The sequence below is a fragment of the Phaseolus vulgaris genome, chromosome 8 (genome assembly GCF_051622355.1).
Source record: "Phaseolus vulgaris cultivar YP4 chromosome 8, ASM5162235v1, whole genome shotgun sequence".
In the NCBI taxonomy this organism is placed as follows: domain Eukaryota; kingdom Viridiplantae; phylum Streptophyta; class Magnoliopsida; order Fabales; family Fabaceae; genus Phaseolus; species Phaseolus vulgaris.
Window position 1 is genome coordinate 28934332 of NC_143505.1, and position 8210 is coordinate 28942541.

The 8210-nt window shown below is 37.4% G+C and overlaps 1 pseudogene; it reads right to left on the reverse strand.

The window, feature by feature from the left end:
* Positions 1-5266: 5266 nt before the first annotated feature.
* Positions 5267-7074, reverse strand: LOC137825048 (uncharacterized; annotated as a pseudogene).
* Between the last annotated feature and the right edge of the window lie 1136 nt (positions 7075-8210).

Sequence of the window (8210 nt, forward strand, 5' to 3'; positions counted from 1 at the left end):
GTCCTTAAGCAATTGAAGCAATTCTGTAAAACTTTTGTCGGTCCATCCATTCATTGCCTTCAAATTCATCAACCTTAACACTGCTGATAATCGTGTGAAGTTGGTTGAACCAGGATACAAAGGAGTCTCTGCATCATTAGACATATTTTCGAAAACTGCATTAGCAAAAGATTCTGCTCCCACATCACGAATCATGTCTTCTAATCTATCATCCATTGAGAAATGAACTTCCTCCGAAGCACCGCGCACACTTGGAAAGTCTAACAATTCACCATGCCACGTCCATGTTGTATAACTTTTCAAAAATCCATCACACAAAAGATGTTCTTTAATTTCGGAAACACTCAATATCCTTCCATTCAAACAATTGACACAAGGACACCTTATCCTTACTCCATTATTACAACTAACGGCATTATGTTCTGCGAATTGTATGAATTCTTCCACCCCTTTTTCGTAAGTTTCACTTATCCGTGGTGTATTAATCTTTTGGAAGGTTAGCTAGCTTCTATAGAAGGTTTGTACCTAATTTTTCTAGCCTAGCTTCTCCTTTGAATGAACTTGTGAAAAAAGATGTTGCATTTTGTTGGAATGAAAAGCATGAGCAAGCCTTTCAAAGGCTCAAAGCTCAACTCACCAATGCACCCATTCTATCTCTTCCAAATTTTTCCAAAACTTTTGAGATAGAGTGTGATGCATCGGGGGTAGGCATAGGTGCGGTTTTGTTGCAAGGTGGACACCCCATTGCTTATTTTAGTGAAAAACTCCATGGTGCCACCCTCAACTACCCCACCTATGACAAAGAGCTCTATGCTCTTGTGCGAGCCCTAAAGACTTGGGAACACTACCTTGTGTCCAAAGAATTTGTTATCCATAGTGATCATGAGTCTTTAAAATATTTAAAGGGCCAACACAAGCTCAACAAGAGACATGCTAAATGGATGGAATTTCTTGAACAATTTCCTTATGTAATCAAATACAAGAAAGGGAGCACCAATATAGTGGCCGATGCTCTTTCAAGACGGCACACACTCTTTTCAAAACTAGGTGCCCAAATTCTTGGATTTGACCACATAAGAGAGCTTTACCAAGAAGACCAAGAACTCTCATCCATCTATGCTCAATGTCTACATAGAGCACAAGGAGGTTACTATGTGTCCGAGGGATATCTTTTTAAAGAAGGAAAACTTTGCATTCCCCAAGGAACACATAGAAAACTCCTTGTTAAAGAATCACATGAAGGGGGACTCATGGGCCATTTTGGAGTTGATAAGACTCTAGATCTTTTAAAAGCAAAATTTTGTTGGCCACACATGAGGAAAGATGTCCAACGACATTGTTCTAAATGTATCTCATGTTTAAAAGCAAAGTCTAGAACAATGCCGCATGGACTCTACACCCCTTTGCCGATTGCAAATGCTCCTTGGGAAGACATTAGCATGGATTTCATTTTAGGACTTCCTAGGACTGCAAGAGGCCATGACTCTATCTTTGTGGTAGTGGACCGTTTTAGCAAAATGTCCCACTTTATTCCATGCCACAAAGTGGATGATGCTCAAAATATTTCTGAACTCTTCTTTAGAAAAGTGGTGAGACTCCATGGTATCCCTAGAAGTATAGTGTCCGATAGAGATCCCAAGTTTATAAGCCACTTTTGGAAAACTCTTTGGGGTAAACTTGGAACAAGACTACAATTTTCAACTTCTTGTCATCCTCAAACGGATGGTCAAACCGAAGTAGTCAATAGATCTCTTGGAACTATGCTTAAGGCTATCATGAAGGGAAGCCACAAATCTTGGGATGAGTACCTTCCCCACATTGAATTTGCTTACAATAGAGTAGTTCACAAAACTACTAATGCTTCTCCTTTTGAGGTCGTATATGGTTTTAATCCTCTCACGCCTATGGATTTAATACCCCTTCCTAATCCACAAGATTTTGTGCATAAGGAAGGAGTAATCAAAGCTGATTTTGTCAAGAAAATGCATGAGAAGATTAAAATCCAAATACAACGACAAAATGAGAAGTACACAAAATACAACAACAAAGGGAAGAGAGAAATAATTTTTGAGGAAGGAGACTTAGTTTGGCTTCATCTTCGAAAAGATAGATTTCCAAATCAAAGGAAGTCCAAACTAAGTCCCCGAGGTGATGGACCTTTCCAAGTTCTCAAGCGAGTCAACAACAATGCATATAAGTTGGACCTACCTCTTGAATATGGAGTACATGACACTTTTAATGTAATTGATCTTTCTCCATTTGTAGGTACCAATGACGATGACGAGCTGGATTTGAGGACAAATCCTTTCCAAGGGGGAGGGGATGATGGAGGAGGGCCAAGCACACCTACCCAAGCAAGCCAAGGAGAGCGTCTAGACCAAGACCAAGACCAAGGTGAGCGTCTAGGACGTGAAGGTGAGCGTCTAGGACGTGAAGGTGAGCGTCTAGGACGTGAAGGAGGGAGGCTACCCTTGGAGCTAGACCGTCTAGGTCCCCTTACAAGATCAATGGCCAAACATATTCAAACACAAGCAAATGAGGCCACGGATGGAAGAGAGAAGGCTTTGTATATGTTTGCATAAAGGCCCATTGGGGGTACTTAGTAGATAGGATAGTGTAGGAAGCATTTTGGATGGAAACCTTCTAGAAACTAGGGTTGTGTATGGCCGGTCATTGCACCCTAGAATTTAGATTTAATTTTGGTTTTCTTTTCCTTGTAATGTAGCTTATCATTTACGTCCCAAACTAGCCTATAAATAGGAAGGCTAACTCATTGTATTTGACAAGTTTAATTGAGTATTGTTATGCTGCCAATTTTGTGCACTAGCTTTACTTCTCCTAGAAATCTAGGCTATAAACTTCAATCCTTTCACCTTTCTCCCTTGAGCTGGTCGAACCTCTCAAACCCATACTCATCATGCACCTTCAAAGCCAACACAACTCCTAGGAGGGCTTTGTTTCACTCACCCATTGCTTCCGCATCACTTTCACTACTTTGATTCAAGAAGAACACATGAAATGGCATCATTTGGTATCATGAGCTTTTGGTTCTTCAAGATGAGTAGCTTGGTCTTTTAATTTCAGTTCTTCTTTATTTCATCTTTGTCATTTCAATTCCTTACTTGTCTTGCTGTTTTTATATTTTAAATTGTTCTTGGTGTGCTTATGGAAGATCCAACCAAAGCACAATTGTTCAATTGATCTTGAACAAATTCTGTGCAGCTTATGATAGGATTCCTTACACCATTGTGTGGCTGTTTTTCTTTTAGGAAATTGAGTCCTTATTGCTTTCTTATAATTGCTTCATTTTATGCTTTGAGTCTTTATTTTCTGAATCTATAAATGTTGTGTCAAGTCATGTGAATCCATATTTGTCAACAATTCTTAGTAGTCCTATTATTGGCTTGATTGTTTCTTGCTTTTGGGTCTCTTTATATTGCTTTAATCTGCTGTTATTTTGATCCTTTGGTGCTTTTTATTTTTAGTTTGAGTTCATAATTGTGTCGTAGTTCTTACACAATTTCCATTCTTACGTTTTTCCATTGTGTTAATTTTGGTTATCTTGCTGTTTTCTTCCAGTTTTCCAGATTTCCCCTGTATCATCTCTCTGTTCTGGGCTGTTTTGTTTAAAAACAAAATTTCCACCCATAGGAAAATTCTGATTTTCTGGAAAATGCAAGTTTAAGGTGTTATAGAAAAGACAAAAAAAGAATGAGGTCAAAAGAAGCAACAGAAAAAAAATGATAAATCTTACAAAATCAGAGTGCAAATCTTGAGCGCTCCAGCTGGCCTAACTGCACACCAAATTTGCAAAAATTATTAAAAAAAAATGGTGCATGCGTTTTAGGTGATTCCAAAGCCAAAATTTAGATAAGATCCTGAATTTTCTTGCATCCAAATTTCAGAAACAAATTTTACAATTACAGCTCAGCATAAATCGGGGAACAAACACGTTTTCTGGCCCACAACATTTTCCAGTGGTGCTGTTTTTTTATTTGGTCATCTAATCTAGTGCTTTTCTTTAGGAATTCCTTTTGTGTGCCAACTTTTATTGAGTACCTTTAATTGTTTGCTTTAATTTCTTGAATCTCTTTCTAAGTTGTCATATTATAAATCCTTTTGGTGGTACTGTTTTCTTTCAATTAAATTTGTTTCTTGCTTTTGTTTCTTGACCTCTCATTTTGGGTGCTGGAATTTAATTCTCTCTTGGTGCTTATGTGCATGGAAATTGACTTGGTTTAAGGTTAAACCCTTGTGAATAGGTGCTGGAAATTGGAGAATTAAAGCCAACTTTCTAAGGAGGAGTCAAAGCTAAGGCCGAAACAAGCTTCCTTGAAACAAACACTACAAACACCTAGAAGATCAACAATCAAGACAACAAAGAAAGTGCACTAACCAAAAAGAGGAACAACAAAGGGGGTTTTCTTATCTCCTTTACAACTTGGTTTATTGTTAATTACCTCTTTTAAATTACGTTTTAGACGGTGAGTGTGTCTTCAAGGGCTCAAAGTGTCCAAGAAGCCTCACCTAGGGCCGAATAGCATAGTAATTTTGCTTAGTAATTTGTTGCTTGTTTGAACTTGTTTTTCTTTTGTTTCGGTAGAAACGTTTTGCATGCTTAGTATTGTTTAATTTTGTGCTATACCGACTAGCTTTGATTGCATAGTTAGCTTGCATTGTTTTCTTGCATTTATTTCTCAACTTATTTGTGTTCTAAGTGTTTCACTAAGAGAAAGTCTTGTGTGAAGATATTGGGGGATAGTTTTTGGCAAGGAAAAGGCTTGACGTGGGTCGCGCGGTGGTGGAGGTGCGACGTTGGTCGCGCGGTGGTGCAAGCGTCGGTCGAGGTGCGGCGTCGGTGGTGGTCGAACGGTGGTGGTCGAACGGTGGTGGTCGCGGTGCACGGTGGAGTCGCGGTGATGGTCGCGGAACAGGGTGAGTCGCGGCAGAGAGAAGAAGAGGAATAGCTGGTTGAAAGAAGAGAGTGAAAAGTAACGTTCAGAAGTGAATTCAAAAAGGCGACCCACTTTTAACGACGGTTCAGAGTGAACCGTCGTGGAATGTCCACCTTTAACGACGGTTCTCTACAACACTCACTTTTAACGACGGTTAAGGCGGGAACCGTCGTTAAAAGTGTAAAAAAATTTCAAAAAAATTACGATGCTGCCACCGCCTCGTTTATTACGATGGTTCTTTCTAAACCGACTTTAAAGGCTGTCGTTAATGAGGTATTTTGTACTTGTGTTATGGTTTTGGTTTTGCCTTCCTAATTTTTGGGCACACTTCCTTGATCAGACACCTACAATATAAACATATATCACAAATAGAAATGTAAATCTGAAAAATAAAACAAGTTATTTAAATTGTTTTAAATCTGCAATAAATTGTTTACCCAATAAGGAAGTTAAAAAAATATACTTTTTTTTCGCCATTGTAGAGGGCCATCAATAGCTTGGTGATCTCTGCGTTGTCGTTTCCCCAGTTCCTCAACTTCTGGTTCTTTCCCAAATATGATATTGACATTCTCAACTTGTCTTAAGACATCTGTTCCTGATATTGTCAAAGGAGGATTTCTATTTTCCACACTTCCATCAAAATGAATGCGGGCTAATATGAATTTGTGTCTTGCATTTAACCAACGTCGATGATTCATGAAACAAAATTTACCCAGAATCTTCTTAGGAGTAGTGTCAAAATTACACCTAGGGCAAGCCAACCCAGTATGTGTATTCCACCCAGATAAGGTTCCAAGACCAGGAAAATCACTAACGGTCCACAATATAGCTGCATGCATATTAAACACTTCATTGCTATATGAATCAAAAGTTTTAAGTCCATTGTTCCATAGCTCTTTTAATTCTTCAATTAATGGCCTTAAATATACATCAATATCATTTCCTGGTGCTCTTTTACCGGGAATGATCATGGAAAGAATGAATGAACTTTGCTTCATACACATCCAAGGAGGAAGATTGTAGGGTATGAGTACAATAGGCCAAGTACTATGACTTGTACTCAAATCACCGAATGGATTGAATCCATCAGCTGCCAAACCAAGTCTAACATTTCGAGCATCTGAAGCAAATTGAGGATTCATTAGATCAAAGTTCTTCCATGCTTCAGAATCCCTCGAATGCCTTAATATGCCTTCATTTGTATTTTCTGATGCATGCCATTGCATATGCTCGGCTATTTTAGAAGACATAAACATTCGTTGTAAGCGTGGCTATAATGGAAAATATCTTAAAATTTTAGCAGGAACTTTCTTTTGCTTTTTCAGAGTACCATCAATAGTCTTGTTCTTCTTTCTTCTTTTCCATCTAGATTCATTACATTTCTTACAAACTTCTTTGTCTTTGTCTTCTCCATAGTACAACATGCAATCATTTGGGCAAGCATCAATTTTGGTGTAATGAAGGCCAAGCTTATTAATGATTTTCTTAGCTTCATAGAAGGAACATGGAATTTTAGCATAATCAAAGGCATCTGCTAACAACTCCAATATCATTGACATTGCCTTGTCAGTCATTCTACATAGACATTTGATGTGGTACAATTTGAGCAAGAAAGAAAGTTTAGAATACTTGCCACATCCTTCATACAAACTTTGTTGCCCATCATGCATAAACTTCAGATACTCAGCAATTTCATCAGGCATCATTTCTCTTGATCTAGGACGCATATCCTCATCATCCTCCACGTTATCATCATAGAAAAAATTTCCGAATGCGTCATTAACCATGACACGTATGGGATCATTACCAGAAACTTTATGCTCATTTGATTGGAAAACTGGAGGTGTTTCAGTCGTATTTTGTACAAAACTTGTCTCGCCATGTAGAAGCCAGAATGTATAACCTTTTGGAAAAGGATGAAGAATCAAGTGCTCATGTGTTGCTTCTCGAGTTTTCCATTTTTTAAGATTGCATTTCGGACATGGGCAAATTATCTTACCCTCAACGCTCTTATTAGCAAATGCAAAGTCCAAAAATTTATTCAATCCATCCATGTACTGACATGTATTTCGAGGCATGTTAATCCAAGACTTATCCATATCTAAATGGAATTGTTTGATAAAAATAAAGCAAGCCTAGCATGAAAGTTAAAAAAAAACACATGTGTCAACAAGAGTATTAGAATGCGTAAAAGAATAGAAGTGAAATAAGTGTATAAAGTGAAATGCAACAAGAGTGAATAAGATAGAGTAATTAATCACTATACTTTTCAGATACATTAAGAAAATAACAAAATAAGTGGAAAATGTGGTCATAAATCTATAATAGAGTCCGACCACAACTATTGAATTCATTATTTTCATGCATAAGAATACTAGATTCTCCAGTATAAAAGATTCAAAAATCATCTCAAACCTCTCTGTTTCTTTTCTATTGCAATTTTTAGATTATTATATAACGATTTTTAAATGTTACATATTTTTTATTTCTAAAACGGTATCGTATTGTACTATTCATAATTTTACGTAGTTCCAACTAGTTAAGAAAATGTTATTTAAAGGATTTATTTTGGTAACAAGTGGAGCGGTCTTGCATCTTCTTGTTCTTCTTACTTTTTAATTGCTAAACCCAAGATATGTAGAATTCTAATCGTAAGCAATTTAAAGTATGATCTCAAAAATTTTTAGTGCTAATGACTGAACTGGTGGAGCACACAGTATAGTTGATTGAATATTGGCTAAGCACTACTAATTTGTGTCCCTTACTCTGTGGGGCCACTGGCAACATTAGAATGTGTTTGAGTTTCTGTTGGAAACCCCTGAAAGGGAAACCAAACATGGACTAGGTGTTTTGCACAATTTTATCGTCTCCATCATATTAATTATTTGTTTGTGTTGCAGGTGGCAAAATCTTGTTTTGTTCCAGCGCTACTTGGAGATGCCATTGAGGATGATTTTATATAGCCCCATCACTCTGATCGGATATTTGAGGCTTACATGGTAAGTATATCTAGAGTTCTTTTTGGCCACCTTCCTAGGACAAATGTGATTATTTGTTCAATAATAATCTCAACCAAACAGACACTAGCCTTTTCTTTTATTTTATGTGCCTTTAGAGCATGCTTGACTTGATGGTTTTGAAATTTAAAAATGTCTGAAGATGTTTAAGGTTGCTTAGACTGGGTGCATTTGGGGTCACGTATCTTCTAATTGTAGTATTATTCTATACTATTGCATTTTCTTTTTGTTTTTATCC